The 18,309-nt window shown below is 42.0% G+C and overlaps 1 protein-coding gene across 1 annotated transcript in view; it reads right to left on the bottom strand.

Moving 5' to 3' along the window:
* DOC2B (double C2 domain beta) overlaps nt 1-18,309 on the bottom strand; it is an 895,105-nt gene that overhangs the window by 559,265 nt on the left and 317,531 nt on the right. The window lies entirely within an intron of this gene.

Here is an 18,309-nt window from a genome sequence, read left to right as displayed (position 1 = left end):
CTGGCCGTGCTTACTGGTCCACGTATCTGTGGTTAGGTGGACCTTGCTACAGATGGCGTTGCGCAGTGCACACTTGATTTTATCGGATACTTGGTTGTGCAGGGAAGGCACGGCTCTCTTGGAGAAGTAGTGCCGGCTGGGAACAACATACTGTGGGACAGCAAGCGACATGAGCTGTTTGAAGCTGTCTGTGTCCACCAGCCTAAATGACAGCATTTCATAGGCCAGTAGTTTAGAAATGCTGGCATTCAGGGCCAGGGATCGAGGGTGGCTAGGTGGGAATTTACGCTTTCTATCAAATGTTTGTGAGATGGAGAGCTGAACGCTGGCGTGTGACATGGTTGAGACGCTTGGTGACGGAGGTGGTGGTGGTGGTGTTGGTGGTACATCCCCTGTTTGCTGGGCGGCAGGTGCCAACGTTCCTCCAGAGGCGGAGGAAGAGGCCGAGGCGGCAGCAGCAGAATAGGCCGAGGCGGCAGCAGCAGAAGAGGTAGCAGGGGGAGCCTGAGTGACTTCCTTGGTTTTAAGGTGTTTACTCCACTGCAGTTCATGCTTTGCATGCAGGTGCCTGGTCATGCAGGTTGTGCTCAGGTTCAGAACGTTAATGCCTCGCTTCAGGCTCTGATGGCACAGCGTGCAAACCACTCGGGTCTTGTCGTCAGCACATTGTTTGAAGAAGTGCCATGCCAGGGAACTCCTTGAAGCTGCCTTTGGGGTGCTCGGTCCCAGATGGCGGCGGTCAGTAGCAGGCGGAGTCTCTTGGCGGCGGGTGTTCTGCTTTTGCCCACTGCTCCCTCTTTTGCTACGCTGTTGGCTCGGTCTCACCACTGCCTCTTCCTCCGAACTGTGAAAGTCAGTGGCACGACCTTCATTCCATGTGGGGTCTAGGACCTCATCGTCCCCTGCATCGTCTTCCACCCAGTCTTGATCCCTGACCTCCTGTTCAGTCTGCACACTGCAGAAAGACGCAGCAGTTGGCACCTGTGTTTCGTCATCATCAGAGACATGCTGAGGTGGTATTCCCATGTCCTCATCATCAGGAAACATAAGTGGTTGTGCGTCAGTGCATTCTATGTCTTTCACCGCTGGGGAAGGGCTAGGTGGATGCCCTTGGGAAACCCTGCCAGCGGAGTCTTCAAACAGCATAAGAGACTGCTGCATAACTTGAGGCTGAGACAGTTTCCCTGGTATGCATGGGGGTGATGTGACAGACTGATGGGGTTGGTTTTCAGGCGCCATCTGTGCGCTTTCTGCAGAAGACTGGGTGGGAGATAATGTGAACGTGCTGGATCCACTGTCGGCCACCCAATTGACTAATGCCTGTACCTGCTCAGGCCTTACCATCCTTAGAACGGCATTGGGCCCCACCATATATCGCTGTAAATTCTGGCGGCTACTGGGACCTGAAGTAGTTGGTACACTAGGACGTGTGGATGTGGCAGAACGGCCACGTCCTCTCCCAGCACCAGAGGGTCCACTAACACCACCACGACCATGTCCACGTCCGCGTCCCTTACTAGATGTTTTTCTCATTGTTATGGTTCACCACAACAACAAATATATTATTTGGCCCAATGTATTGTATTCAAATTCAGCGGGATATAAATTTGAGGCCTAGTATTTAGGCGCTGGGTGACCGGTATGGATTTAGTGACAGAATTAGACTTGGAAATGCACAGAAGCGTGTGTGTGTGAAGTTATTCTGAATGACCCAATGTGCACCTTGAATATTATATACCCTTTTAGGGATAGATTTCAAATAGCTCTGATATAGCAGAAACCACTAAATTATGAAATTGCTAAATTGGGAATTGTACTTCAACCCAGAACAAAAAATGTGCTTTGACGGACACTAAATATCTTGCCCAGCAACAACAGTACAACGGTGGGTAACGAGAGATTTAGAGGGAATTAAATTTGAGGCCTAGTATTTAGGCGCTGGGTCACCGGTATGGATTTAGTGACAGAATTAGACTTGGAAATACACAGTAGCGGGTGTGTGTGAAGTTATTCTGAATGACCCTATGTGCACCTTCAATATTATATACCCTTTTAGGGATAGATTTCAAATAGCTCTGATATAGCAGAAACCACTAAATTATGAAATTGCTAAATTGGGAATTGTACTTCAACCCAGAACAAAAAATGTGCTTTGACGGACACTAAATATCTTGCCCAGCAACAACAGTACAGCGGTGGGTAACGAGAGATTTAGAGGGAATTAAATTTGAGGCCTAGTATTTAGGCGCTGGGTCACCGGTATGGATTTAGTGACAGAATTAGACTTGGAAATGCACAGAAGCGTGTGTGTGAAGTTATTCTGAATGACCCAATGTGCACCTTCAATATTATATACCCTTTTTGGGATAGATTTCAAATAGCTCTGATATAGCAGGAACCACTAAATTATGAAATTGCTAAATTGGGAATTGTACTTCAACCCAGAACAAAAAATGTGCTTTGACGGACACTAAATATCTTGCCCAGCAACAACAGTACAACGGTGGGTAACGAGAGATTTAGAGGGAATTAAATTTGAGGCCTAGTATTTAGGCGCTGGGTCACCGGTATGGATTTAGTGACAGAATTAGACTTGGAAATACACAGTAGCGGGTGTGTGTGAAGTTATTCTGAATGACCCTATGTGCACCTTCAATATTATATACCCTTTTAGGGATAGATTTCAAATAGCTCTGATATAGCAGAAACCACTAAATTATGAAATTGCTAAATTGGGAATTGTACTTCAACCCAGAACAAAAAATGTGCTTTGACGGACACTAAATATCTTGCCCAGCAACAACAGTACAGCGGTGGGTAACGAGAGATTTAGAGGGAATTAAATTTGAGGCCTAGTATTTAGGCGCTGGGTCACCGGTATGGATTTAGTGACAGAATTAGACTTGGAAATGCACAGAAGCGTGTGTGTGAAGTTATTCTGAATGACCCAATGTGCACCTTCAATATTATATACCCTTTTTGGGATAGATTTCAAATAGCTCTGATATAGCAGGAACCACTAAATTATGAAATTGCTAAATTGGGAATTGTACTTCAACCCAGAACAAAAAATGTGCTTTGACGGGCACTAAATAACTTTCCCAGCTACAACAGGACAACGGTAACGAGAGATTTAGAGGGATTTAAATTTGAGGCCTAGTATTTAGGCGCTGGGTGACAGGTATGGGTTTAGTGACAGAATTAGACTTGGAAATACACAGTAGCGGGTGTGTGTGAAGTTATTCTGAATGACCCTATGTGCACCTTCAATATTATATACCCTTTTAGGGATAGATTTCAAATAGCTCTGATATAGCAGAAACCACTAAATTATGAAATTGCTAAATTGGGAATTGTACTTCAACCCAGAACAAAAAATGTGCTTTGACGGACACTAAATATCTTGCCCAGCAACAACAGTACACCGGTGGGTAACGAGAGATTTAGAGGGAATTAAATTTGAGGCCTAGTATTTAGGCGCTGGGTCACCGGTATGGATTTAGTGACAGAATTAGACTTGGAAATACACAGTAGCGGGTGTGTGTGAAGTTATTCTGAATGACCCTATGTGCACCTTCAATATTATATACCCTTTTAGGGATAGATTTCAAATAGCTCTGATATAGCAGAAACCACTAAATTATGAAATTGCTAAATTGGGAATTGTACTTCAACCCAGAACAAAAAATGTGCTTTGACGGACACTAAATATCTTGCCCAGCAACAACAGTACAGCGGTGGGTAACGAGAGATTTAGAGGGAATTAAATTTGAGGCCTAGTATTTAGGCGCTGGGTCACCGGTATGGATTTAGTGACAGAATTAGACTTGGAAATGCACAGAAGCGTGTGTGTGAAGTTATTCTGAATGACCCAATGTGCACCTTCAATATTATATACCCTTTTTGGGATAGATTTCAAATAGCTCTGATATAGCAGGAACCACTAAATTATGAAATTGCTAAATTGGGAATTGTACTTCAACCCAGAACAAAAATGTGCTTTGACGGGCACTAAATAACTTTCCCAGCTACAACAGGACAACGGTAACGAGAGATTTAGAGGGATTTAAATTTGAGGCCTAGTATTTAGGCGCTGGGTGACAGGTATGGGTTTAGTGACAGAATTAGACTTGGAAATACACAGTAGCGGGTGTGTGTGAAGTTATTCTGAATGACCCTATGTGCACCTTCAATATTATATACCCTTTTAGGGATAGATTTCAAATAGCTCTGATATAGCAGAAACCACTAAATTATGAAATTGCTAAATTGGGAATTGTACTTCAACCCAGAACAAAAAATGTGCTTTGACGGACACTAAATATCTTGCCCAGCAACAACAGTACACCGGTGGGTAACGAGAGATTTAGAGGGAATTAAATTTGAGGCCTAGTATTTAGGCGCTGGGTCACCGGTATGGATTTAGTGACAGAATTAGACTTGGAAATACACAGTAGCGGGTGTGTGTGAAGTTATTCTGAATGACCCTATGTGCACCTTCAATATTATATACCCTTTTTGGGATAGATTTCAAATAGCTCTGATATAGCAGGAACCACTAAATTATGAAATTGCTAAATTGGGAATTGTACTTCAACCCAGAACAAAAAATGTGCTTTGACGGGCACTAAATAACTTTCCCAGCTACAACAGGACAACGGTAACGAGAGATTTAGAGGGATTTAAATTTGAGGCCTAGTATTTAGGCGCTGGGTGACAGGTATGGGTTTAGTGACAGAATTAGACTTGGAAATACACAGTAGCGGGTGTGTGTGAAGTTATTCTGAATGACCCTATGTGCACCTTCAATATTATATACCCTTTTTGGGATAGATTTCAAATAGCTCTGATATAGCAGAAACCACTAAATTATGAAATTGCTAAATTGGGAATTGTACTTCAACCCAGAACAAAAAATGTGCTTTGACGGACACTAAATATCTTGCCCAGCAACAACAGTACAGCGGTGGGTAACGAGAGATTTAGAGGGAATTAAATTTGAGGCCTAGTATTTAGGCGCTGGGTCACCGGTATGGATTTAGTGACAGAATTAGACTTGGAAATACACAGTAGCGGGTGTGTGTGAAGTTACTCTGAATGACCCTATGTGCACCTTCAATATTATATACCCTTTTTGGGATAGATTTCAAAGAGCTCTGATATAGCAGGAACCACTAAATTATGAAATTGCTAAATTGGGAATTGTATTTCAACCCAGAACAAGAAATGTGCTTGAACGGACACTAAATAACTCGCCCAGCTACAGCACTAGGGACAGATTTAGCTGGATATAAATTTGAGGCCTAGTATTTAGGCGCTGGGTGACAGGTATGGGTTTAGTGACAGAATTAGACTTGGAAATACACAGTAGCGGGTGTGTGTGAAGTTATTCTGAATGACCCTATGTGCACCTTCAATATTATATACCCTTTTAGGGATAGATTTCAAATAGCTCTGATATAGCAGAAACCACTAAATTATGAAATTGCTAAATTGGGAATTGTACTTCAACCCAGAACAAAAAATGTGCTTTGACGGACACTAAATATCTTGCCCAGCAACAACAGTACAGCGGTGGGTAACGAGAGATTTAGAGGGAATTAAATTTGAGGCCTAGTATTTAGGCGCTGGGTCACCGGTATGGATTTAGTGACAGAATTAGACTTGGAAATACACAGTAGCGGGTGTGTGTGAAGTTATTCTGAATGACCCTATGTGCACCTTCAATATTATATACCCTTTTTGGGATAGATTTCAAATAGCTCTGATATAGCAGGAACCACTAAATTATGAAATTGCTAAATTGGGAATTGTACTTCAACCCAGAACAAAAAATGTGCTTTGACGGGCACTAAATAACTTTCCCAGCTACAACAGGACAACGGTAACGAGAGATTTAGAGGGATTTAAATTTGAGGCCTAGTATTTAGGCGCTGGGTGACAGGTATGGGTTTAGTGACAGAATTAGACTTGGAAATACACAGTAGCGGGTGTGTGTGAAGTTATTCTGAATGACCCTATGTGCACCTTCAATATTATATACCCTTTTTGGGATAGATTTCAAATAGCTCTGATATAGCAGAAACCACTAAATTATGAAATTGCTAAATTGGGAATTGTACTTCAACCCAGAACAAAAAATGTGCTTTGACGGACACTAAATATCTTGCCCAGCAACAACAGTACACCGGTGGGTAACGAGAGATTTAGAGGGAATTAAATTTGAGGCCTAGTATTTAGGCGCTGGGTCACCGGTATGGATTTAGTGACAGAATTAGACTTGGAAATACACAGTAGCGGGTGTGTGTGAAGTTATTCTGAATGACCCTATGTGCACCTTCAATATTATATACCCTTTTTGGGATAGATTTCAAATAGCTCTGATATAGCAGGAACCACTAAATTATGAAATTGCTAAATTGGGAATTGTACTTCAACCCAGAACAAAAAATGTGCTTTGACGGGCACTAAATAACTTTCCCAGCTACAACAGGACAACGGTAACGAGAGATTTAGAGGGATTTAAATTTGAGGCCTAGTATTTAGGCGCTGGGTGACAGGTATGGGTTTAGTGACAGAATTAGACTTGGAAATACACAGTAGCGGGTGTGTGTGAAGTTATTCTGAATGACCCTATGTGCACCTTCAATATTATATACCCTTTTTGGGATAGATTTCAAATAGCTCTGATATAGCAGGAACCACTAAATTATGAAATTGCTAAATTGGGAATTGTACTTCAACCCAGAACAAAAAATGTGCTTTGACGGGCACTAAATAACTTTCCCAGCTACAACAGGACAACGGTAACGAGAGATTTAGAGGGATTTAAATTTGAGGCCTAGTATTTAGGCGCTGGGTGACAGGTATGGGTTTAGTGACAGAATTAGACTTGGAAATACACAGTAGCGGGTGTGTGTGAAGTTATTCTGAATGACCCTATGTGCACCTTCAATATTATATACCCTTTTTGGGATAGATTTCAAATAGCTCTGATATAGCAGAAACCACTAAATTATGAAATTGCTAAATTGGGAATTGTACTTCAACCCAGAACAAAAAATGTGCTTTGACGGACACTAAATATCTTGCCCAGCAACAACAGTACAGCGGTGGGTAACGAGAGATTTAGAGGGAATTAAATTTGAGGCCTAGTATTTAGGCGCTGGGTCACCGGTATGGATTTAGTGACAGAATTAGACTTGGAAATACACAGTAGCGGGTGTGTGTGAAGTTACTCTGAATGACCCTATGTGCACCTTCAATATTATATACCCTTTTTGGGATAGATTTCAAAGAGCTCTGATATAGCAGGAACCACTAAATTATGAAATTGCTAAATTGGGAATTGTATTTCAACCCAGAACAAGAAATGTGCTTGAACGGACACTAAATAACTCGCCCAGCTACAGCACTAGGGACAGATTTAGCTGGATATAAATTTGAGGCCTAGTATTTAGGCGCTGGGTGACCGGTATGGATTTAGTGACAGAATTAGACTGGGATATGGCCAAAAAATGAACAGACTATTGCTGGTTAAATGCACTTGGTGTGACAGCTTCACCCTGATGTAGGCTTTAGCCAAAAAACAACCACACCATTGAGGGTTAAATGCACTTGGTGACAGGCGCAGCTTGCCCCTGATTTTGTATATGGCCAAAAAATGAACAGACTATTGCTGGTTAAATGCACTTGGTGTGACAGCTTCACCCTGATGTAGGCTTTAGCCAAAAAACAACCACACCATTGAGGGTTAAATGCACTTGGTGACAGGCGCAGCTTGCCCCTGATTTTGTATATGGCCAAAAAATGAACAGACTATTGCTGGTTAAATGCACTTGGTGTGACAGCTTCACCCTGATGTAGGCTTTAGCCAAAAAACAACCACACCATTGAGGGTTAAATGCACTTGGTGACAGGCGCAGCTTGCCCCTGATTTTGTATATGGCCAAAAAATGAACAGACTATTGCTGGTTAAATGCACTTGGTGTCACAGCTTCACCCTGATGTAGGCTTTAGCCAAAAAACAACCACACCATTGAGGGTTAAATGCACTTGGTCGCAGCTTGTGCTGGCGCACCACAAGACACAAAATGGCCGCCGATCACCCCAGAAAAATGAGACTGACAAACGGTCTGTGCAGCCTAAAAACAGTGAGCAATTGAGGATCAGCAGCTCAATGATCCACAGCTGCAGATCGATCAGTTAATCAAGTCCTTTGGAGGAGTTAATCTGCCTAATCTCGCCCTACTGTCGCAGCCGCAACCTCTCCCTACGCTAATCAGAGCAGAGTGACGGGCGGCGCTATGTGACTCCAGCTTAAATAGAGGCTGGGTCACATGGTGCTCTGGCCAATCACAGCCATGCCAATAGTAGGCATGGCTGTGATGGCCTCTTGGGGCAAGTAGTATGACGCTTGTTGATTGGCTGCTTTGCAGCCTTTCAAAAAGCGCCAAGAAAGCGTCACAAAAGCGCGAAGAAAGCGACGAACACCGAACCCGAACCCGGACTTTTACGAAAATGTCCGGGTTCGGGTCCGTGTCACGGACACCCCAAAATTCGGTACGAACCCGAACTATACAGTTCGAGTTCGCTCATCCCTAGTGGTGACACCTCAGTGGTGTCAGTGAGACCCAGCATAGTGTTGGGGCCACCCCAAACCCAGACACTGCAGATACAGCAAGGGGAATTGCTACATACAGAATGCAAAAAAGCCAGAGTGATTGGTTTACATGATGAAAACAGGTCCGGAAAGTCCAAACTGAAAAAAAAAAATAATAATAATACAGGAGGAACATGAACAGGATTTAAGCCATACATGAGTATGATAGGCACTGTAGTATTGATTTTTTTTATTATCGGTTAGTAGTCATTTTGTAGGGATAATAACATATGTAGCTTTACTGTTACAAACAGACTGTCAGACGTTATTTTTAGGTAAATTTATGCAACATGCCATTTAAACAAATGCTGCCAAAATAATGAGTACTTCCAAGTTATCTCTTTTTATTTTTAGACTTGTCATTCCTTATGGCATTTTCATGTACAAATAGATACATCTCCAACAAATGTAGACATACAGATCTGCAATTTATTGAGATTAGAACTTAATATAGCTGGTGTTTAGTGATGGCCGAACATCGGCTGGGACGGTTCGTGAACGCGATCAAATGTTCGCGAACCACAGGTTCGCGGAGGGCCATATTCACTTTAATGAGGGGCGAACCGGAAAAACCTTCAGCTCATATTTGCAGCCACCAAATAATTACAAGAAGTGCACAAATCGTCCCACAACATGTACAGTGACATACCAGAGGGGGATCAAGGGCAAAAATTCCCACAAAAAATATGTATTTTAATCAGGGGCCATTTTTATGCGTCTTAAATTGAAACTCTAAAAAATATGCCATGCTGGAGCCTTGAAAATTTTTATTTTAGGCCATGGGAGTACAGGCCCCAAACAATAGGCATTCACCGGACAGAAAACATCAAGTGATTTTGTGCGTTGAGGTCTTTAGATATCAACTTTACTGCAGGCCAGTGGAGTACAGGCCCCACAAATTATTTATTCAATGTACAGGAAAGAACAAGCTTTGTCTTCTCATTGTCTGTCGCTAGTAGAGGCCTAAGCATGGCAGGCAGGTTCCCCCAGAAGTTTCTAATACCGCACTTGCATCAATCTTGACAGGATTCGGCTCCAGGTGGCGAGCAATAGTTTTTTTGGAATGCTTTCTCCATCGGAACACCCTCCAAGTCATTGAATAAACTGAAGACAGGCCGATTCGAAAAAATGTAAAGTTATTATAAAAAATTTTAAACATTTTATTATGAAATTTATTTCATATATATTATAAAATTATGGGGGTCCCACAGGGGTTCTACACACTTCCAAAATAAAGTGATCGTCCCGATTATTCGTCATCTATTTGCCCCACTTTATTTTGTTACTTTTATTACTTCATGATCTTCACAGAAGCTGTTTTTGGGAGCCGAGGTTCAACTCTTCCGGGCTCGAAGCAATCTTGAAGCTTTGTCTTCTTCTCATTGTCTGTCGCTAGTAGAGGCTGAAGCATCCCAGGCAGGTTCCCCCAGAAGTATCTTGCTGGATGAGCAGCCAATACCGCACTTGCATCAATCTTGACAGGATTCGGCTTCAGGTGGAGAGTAATTTCATTTTTTTTAAATGTTTTCTCAATTGCAACACCACGTCGTTGAATAAACAGAAGACTGGCCAATTCTCTCCTGTCTTACGCAACATTTAATTTCTATGATTAAATGTATTAAATATTTTAACATTTATTTTATTAAACCAAAACTTGATTAAAATTTGCCAAACCTGGCCTAATAACTCAAATATGAACTCTGCCTTATAGGTTGATGTTAGTGTCAAGAAGAAGTGCACTCCTTTTACACCCTCATCAGCTGTTTCCACATAGATGTCTGCATTACCTGTTCTATTACACACCTATACAAGTAGAGCCCCCTGACAGAGTTGAGAGGATGTCAGCAGTAAGTTTGTGTTGACGTCACTAATTAATTTGCCCTTCCTCTGATCCATCAGAACAATTACCCACAAAAAACAGATCTTGTCTTTGGAGCATACGCCTTCACTCGGTCAGCATTTGCTCAATAATCCATCAGTATTGCTAATGCCAATAAAAACAGGAGTGGATCTAAAACAGAGATGACACGTGAATGGAATATTTGCATCTCTTCTGTGTTTTCTTCCCACTCCTGCTTTTGTCTACTAAATCATAAGCCAATTCTGTTGGACTATACAGTCTTTACCGCTGCTACACAGATAGGATCTGTTGTGCGTCTCATTTTTCCTTCCTTCTAACAGATCAGAAGAAAAGTTAAATAAATGATGATGTTAGCCAGGCCGAAAGCCAAAATAGTGGCCCACTCATGAAGTGGGGAGGGTGTGAACAGCATGAAGTCCACAGAGTGTCCCTATGACAGAGTGGTGAGGTGGAAGCAGCATGAGGAGACCACACAGTGGCCCAATGACAAAGTCTGGAGGTGGCGGCAGCATCAGAAGGCCACAGAGTGACACAATGACAGTGTGGAGTTGGCAGCAGCATGAAGAGGTCACCGAGTGGCACAATCACAGAGTATGTAGTTGGCAGCAGTATGTGGAGGCCAGCGAGTGGCCAGGTTACATAGTGTGGAGATGGCAGCATCAGCATGATACAACAGAGTGGCACGGTGACATAGTGTAGATATGGCAGCACCAAGAGGGCACAGAGTGGCAAGTTGGCATAGTGTGGACATGGCAGCATCAGTAGGTCGCAGAGTGGCAAGGTGACAGTGTGGAGGTGGGTGGCAATACTAGTACTCGCTGAAGATGGTGGGTGAAAGAAGGAGCACTTGGCTTTAGATGTTTAGCATCAGGTGGGTAACAGCATCAGAATAGTAGCTGAGGCAGGTAGTCAGAAGAAAACAGTCTCTTGTCAAAATGTTGGTGTGACACCATGGATGATCTAGTCTGATGCATCAGGCATTGGTGTGTTTAAATCCTGGCTGATCCATGCCTGATTCATCTTGATGCAGTGTCCCACTATGTGCTATATGTGGGCACTTTAAACTCTTGCTAAATGTCATATCAAATGTATTGTGGTATCATGTTGTAGTTCCCTTTAACGGGCTGGCAGTGTCATTTACCTTTATTCACTTAGATATATAGCTGGGGGGGTGTAAAGTAAATGTGTCCGATGTTAATGAAGAGATGAGGAAGTTAATGGAGGAGGTGGAAATTTTTATTTGCACCGAAATAATTTACAAAAGATTTTAGCGCAAATAAGTGCAGCATACAATTTTTTTTCCACCAAAATATTTCAATAGAGATTGTAGCACATATAAGTGCAGTGCTTAACGCCGAATACAAGTTTTTTTAGCAACCAAAATATTTCAAGAGATTTTAGTGCATATCAGTGCAGTGCTTAACGCCGAATACAAGATTTTTTTCCATCAAAATATTTCAAAATATATTTTAGCGCATATCAGTGTAGCAGTTAACACAGATTTTCTGAAGTTAACGGGACGTAGCTGGAAGAGCAAGACGCGGACCTCGTGCGATTTCTGTGCTGCAGAAAAGTCCCCGTAGTGTCCAGTAAGCAATACAATAGATAGATAGATGCGGGCTGGTGTGAATTATTTAGCATTTTTGTGCAGGGTTAGTGCATAGTGTATTCACCTGTATTGGTGCGCCCCTCTTAAGGATGTCGTAACGTAAGTGCGCAGTGTGTGAAACGTAAATACAAAATTTTAACACAACATAATTCAGTCCATACTGTAAAAAGAACTTTCCCACATATAACTGCAGCGCTGAATGCTGAATATATATTGATTTTTGTACAGAAATACGCCACTAAAGGCTTTACCTCATATAACTGCAACAGTGAAAGCTGAATATATTTTAATTTTTCTACTGATATAAGTCAATAAATGTTTTTCAAGATATAAGTGCAGCAGCGAATGGCGAATGTGTATTTCTTTTTCTACTGCTGTACGCTAGTAAAGGCTTTACCAGATATAACTGCAACAGTGAACTGAGAATATATTTTTCTCGTAGTACTGAAATACGCCCGTATACACTTTCACCAGAAATAACTGCAGAAGTGACCTGAGAATATATATTTCTTGTTGGACTTAAATACGCCCTCTATACGCTTTCAACAGAAATAACTGCAGAAGTGAACTGAAAATGTATTTTTCTTGTTGGACTGAAATAAGCCACTATACACTTTCACCAGCAGTGCGTATGTATTTTTACTTTTTTAATGAAATAAGCCCCTATACTCTTTCACCAGAAATGAATGCAACCGTGCAGTGCGTTTAAATGTTTTGTGTATTACTGAAATACTGCCTTATGCTCTTTCACAAGAAATGACTGCAAATGATTTTAGCATAAATAACACCCCTGCTTCAATCAATTTTTTTGGGGGGCAACTGGTATATCACTCTATTAGAAATTATTTGTTCCTATAGCGTTTGTATCTCTGTTTAGCTGAGGTAACGCAGCTAAACTGCAACCAAATGCTGCACTACCCAAATGCACTATATAGAAAGAATATAATTGGTATATAACACCCCTGCTTCAATCTGTTTTTGGGGATGCAACTGGTAAATCCCACCAGTAGAAATTATTGGTTCCAATAGCGTTTGTCACTCTGTGTAGATGCGGTAACGCAGCAAAACCTCAAACAAATGCTGCACTACCAAAATGCACTATATAAGTATATTACACCCCTCAGTAAGTCACACCTACCGATAGCACTCCTATACTAGTCCTTAAAATGACTTTTGTGACCCTATTAGCTACCGTTTTGTGTCCCTAACAGTCTGTCCCTGCTCCACACAGCAACCTCTCCCTACACTGGAAAAGACTGAATGTAAAATGGCGCCCAGATCATGTATATTTATAAGGTAGGGGCTATGTTCATGTGCTGAAACGTCTCAATTGGCTGTCCTGTACCACCTGATGGATGTGTCATGGGTCAAAGTTCTTCACAATGTAAAAGATTATGGCGGGCGCAAATATCGCCATATGTTTGCCTGTTTCGGCAAACAGCGAACAAGCGAAGTTCGCTGTGAAGCGACCACCGGGCAAACCGCAAGGCCATTTCTACTAGTGTTATTAAAGCATGTTTTGTTAGAGAAAAAGAGAAAAGTGGGTTGGATCATTTATTACAAATGTGCATGTATTCACCTGTGTGTACCTAAAAAAATTTTTGTACAGTACATACATACAAAACTACAGGCATGCTGTATAAACTTGAACAAACCTACACAAAAATTCTTCAGCAAAATAAACAAGTGTATACAAAAGAGAGGAGATGTACAGTATAAGTCTTGAAGGATCATGCTTCACCTTAATTGTGGTGCCACTTCTGCTTTGGCTCATCAGAAGTGGAATGTTATGCAATGGCCAAGTCAATCATCTGACCCGATTGATCCGATTGAGCATGCATTTCACTTGTTGAAGACAAAACTGAAGGGAAAATGCCCCAAGAACAAGCAGGAACGGAAGACAGTTGCAGTAGAGGCCTGGCAGAGCATCACCAGGGATGAAACCCAGCGTCTGGTGATGTCTATGCATTCCAGACTTCAGGCTGTAATTGACTGCAAAGGTTTTGCAACCAAGTATTAAAAAGTGAAAGTTTGATTTATGATTATTATTTTGTCCCATTACTTTTGGTCACTTAACAAGTGGGAGACACATATGCAAACTGTTGTAATTCCTACACCGTTCACCTGATTTGGATGTAAATAGCCTCGAATTAAAGCTGACAGTCTGCAGTTAAAGCAGATCTTGTTCGTTTCATTTCAAATCCATTGTGGTGCTGTATAGAGCCAAAAACTTTAGAATTGTGTTATGGACCTGACTGTATGCTCCTGTCCTGGATATGCCATCTGTCCAGTGTGAGGGCCACCTAGTTGGACATCGATGTCACCATAATGTCTCCCTATGTTCCCTCTGTCCTTTACCCTTCCTCACCTGTTGTCTTGTTTGGTGTGGTTTATGTTATGGATGTATTGTTATTTCTAGTTTGGTGTTCCATGTCTGATATGTTTGGTATTGTCCAGCATAGTTGCTAGACATTTCCCCTGTCTGTGCCTTCGGAAGAGGGATCCAGGGTTCCCTGAGGGGGAACTACAAGTCTGTATGCAGCTTTGCCTGGGGGCCACCATGCATCCCCTCTGCTTGGGGGTCCAAGCAGTAACTGGTGTGCTGGATACCTGTGTGCGTTGTTAGTATGGAGTCCAGTATGGTGTGTGGGCTCCAGTATTTATGCATTGGTTCCAGTTGTGGTGGCTGCGGCAGGTAAGTGTGTTGTTCTGTGTGCTTACCTGCCGATCCAGTTGCTGTATACGGTCTCCATTATTTCCTTGCAGCTAGGCCGGTGGAGACTCCTATTCATCCGTATCTGGGATGAACAGGTCGCCTCAGCCCTTTCTTTATCCGTAGAACTGTTCAGGGCGACTCAGGGCCCAGGTCCCTTTGTATGAGCCCTCCTACCATCTCGGTCAGCTCATACATATAGGAGTCAGGGTGAGGATTAGGAATGCTTTAGGAGGTGATCTGCTCTCTTTTCTCGGTGTCCAGGCCTAGTTGCTTGCCATTGTACGGTGGGGAGTTTCCCCCAGCTCCCCATCATGACAGTTGCTTTGTTGTAGTTTTCTTAAAAACTGTTTATTTAAGTTATGTTCACATTTGCGTCAGAAGAAGCTCCTATTTTGAGCATTCTTTTCCATTTTTGGCAAATTTGATGGAGGAAATAGCACTGCATGTAACACTATTCTTGCTATTAGTAATATTCTTGCTTCTTACTATTTGCCTGACTATATTGCAGGTCGAGGTCAAGGCATTCGAAACCTAGAGTTGCTTGTGGAAGCACAATAGAATGTGACATCTCTAAGTGTAAGGGTGTAAGCAATATTTACCAATGTTATTGAATGTAGAGTGAAAATTGCCTGCTATAATTCGTTTGGTCAGTAGATGGCAGCAAAGGACTAATCTACATTGAAGTTTACTATAGAGAAAATTCTGATATACATTTACCTTGCAAAGTCAAAATACTGATATGTTAGGGCCAGGCTAGGACTCTCAGAATGGGTATGGTGAACTGTAATGGCAGTTTTGAGACTGCACTTGGCAAATACCTTGCTGCATCACACTCTCCCTAGGAAAGGGAGGCGTTCCAGTGCAGAGCAGGAAGGGGAGTGGGTCTCTGCCTGTGTAATGCTGAGGACGTCAGGAAGGACTTGCTGTGGAACTTGGAAGAGGAATTTCTGCTTACAGTGGATTCTGACTACAGCCCAGAGGGAACATTCATCGCAACGAATCCAGAAAGCACTTAGCTGTATGGTCCAGTTCTGGAGTGGACCAGGGGATCAAGGAAAAGTACCAAGAACTTACCAAACTACCCAAGGAACTGTAAGTGCAGCTCTGCCGCGTCACACCTCGTTATACTGCACCAGTAATATTTTGGGAACATATAAGAAAGCAGCAAGATACAGACTTCACTTTGTTGGATTACAAATAGTATTGCGCAATGGGTTCACCCCAAAGACAAAGCTCGCTCAGGAACATTCAGGCGCAGCCAGGCTGCTTTATGGACTGTGGGGGAATATTTCGCAATAACTAGTTTAGCGTTAGGCAGTATTACTGTTGCTGTTTGATTTATGCTTTGTTGTTATCCTGTTTATATATGTCTAGCCACTTATCTATTAATACTGTTCAGTAATCTTTACTGCTGGGTACGAACCGTTGTCTGTGTCTTTGTGACATCATGCACCCTCTGTACCTGTGGATCTAGCCCTCGGTCTTCTTTCATTAGCACAAAAAGTTTGGTCTCATTTGAGTAATATCACATCAGTTAAAAAAAGTTTTCATAACTTTGCTCACCTACAGAAATCAGACATCACTTTAAATAGATTTCAATAAGAGTTGAGCCAAATCCACAGATTGCTGGAATGTTTTAAGATTGTACTGTAGTTTCTACTCCCTCTAAATACCATAGATGCTTTTGAATCCTGGTCTGCAAGAAAGCCAGTTTTAGAAATACCTAATGAACAAGCTTCCCAGCAGAAGGCACACTGACAATCAGAGCTTCCGCCTGGGTAATAAATATAAAGTGCATTTCATTAACTGCCTCCTACTGCAATTAAACATTTACTGTAGACTTTTTCCGGAAAACTGCTGAAATTTCAGTGCTCCCTATCCACAACTCATCTTGAAGTTGTACACATAGCTTAATTAATGCTTATTGTCCATACAAGGTAAGAACTTTACCTAAGTAACTGGAAGAAGGGCAAATTGGCTGAGCATCTGTATGGAGATATAATAATACTTTCCACTTTTTAGTATTCCCAGTGCTGCAAGCCTCAAAAAAAAAGCTTGATTCTAAATCTATTTTTGTGTTGAATGCCTTGTTCTGGGCACATATTACAATACTTGTAGCATGTAGTAACACATGCTCTGGCTACCCAGATGCACCATTTGGCAGCACACAAAGCTTTTATAGGTCCATAATATTGACCCGTAGGGACTGTGTACAGAATGTGTCTGTACAGGGTCCATGCACATGCTGTACTTTTAATGGCATTCAGGTTTTAGCATCGTTATTTACATGTGGTTGTGGGAATCTGCCTAGGTGAAAAGGGGAAGCAAGTTCCATCTTTATATATTGGTAACAAAAGTATTTTAAAATGATTAAAAAAAAATCTGCTTTAAAGGGGTTATCCAATTTTTCAACCCCCCCTCCCCCACATGTGCCGGGCCCCGCACCGGTAATATACTTACCACGTTCCTTGCTCCCGATGTCGCTCCTGGTCCCCTCACCGCCACTGCTGCTTCTCTATGCACATGGATGAAAACATCCGGTGTCAGGGGGGAGCAGCGAATGGCAGGCGGGGATGAGCCTCCCTAGCATTGCGGGTGACAGGGGCCCAGCTGATGTGGGGGGTTTTTAAGAAATTGAATAAGCCCTTTAAGGTCCAATGTTGTAAGAAATTACAGTTTTTGTCCTAAAGGGTTCGATTTTAGCCCATTTGCAGAGTATCTTAATTTCCTATCATGTTGCTCTTCTGACCACCATGTATGCTTCTTATTTTTGAATTCCTGACAGCATAAATACTCACTACAGTTACATTTTTATCTAAGTGATAGGAATATGGCTTCAATGAGTGTTTATGAGCGATCAGGAGCTCAGAGGCTACATATAGCTGTAAGAAGAGCAACATAATTTATTGTAAAATTGAAACTATGAGTCTCTGCAAATGGCCCGAAACTTAACTCTCTATGACAAAAACTGCTGAAAATGAAGAAACAAAAACAACAGAAATGCATTTTGGGGTCAAAAATGCAACCATAAAACATTACCCCTGAAGGTGTTCATACCCTGTATCTTTTAGGTCTGCTAAGCTTTAATAGGCATCATTTCAAGCTCCATCTACAGTAAAATTATATGTATAATATGCAGAAAAATATATATTTGTAATAAGAAATCCCCTATTTTTAAAGGTATTGTCCACTACTTTACTATGGATAGCCTATCCCATTGTACGGCTATTGCAGTGACCAGTTCCATCCACTGCACAATGAATGGAACTCCTCTGAAACAGCTGGTTGGGGAGGGCATGGGGGTGTCAACCGGATATAAGATATCGATCAGGTATGGATAGCCATTAATAGTAAAGTGGAAAACCCCTTTAAAGAGGACCTTTCACCACTCCTGACATGTCTGATTTAATAGATTCATGCATTCCCCATGCAATAACAATTCTGGAGCATCTATTCTTATG

The sequence above is a fragment of the Bufo gargarizans genome, chromosome 3 (genome assembly GCF_014858855.1).
Source record: "Bufo gargarizans isolate SCDJY-AF-19 chromosome 3, ASM1485885v1, whole genome shotgun sequence".
Classification (NCBI taxonomy): Eukaryota; Metazoa; Chordata; class Amphibia; order Anura; family Bufonidae; genus Bufo; species Bufo gargarizans.
Note: the sequence above shows the minus strand (reverse complement) of the source record. Positions and strands in the feature narration are given on the sequence as shown.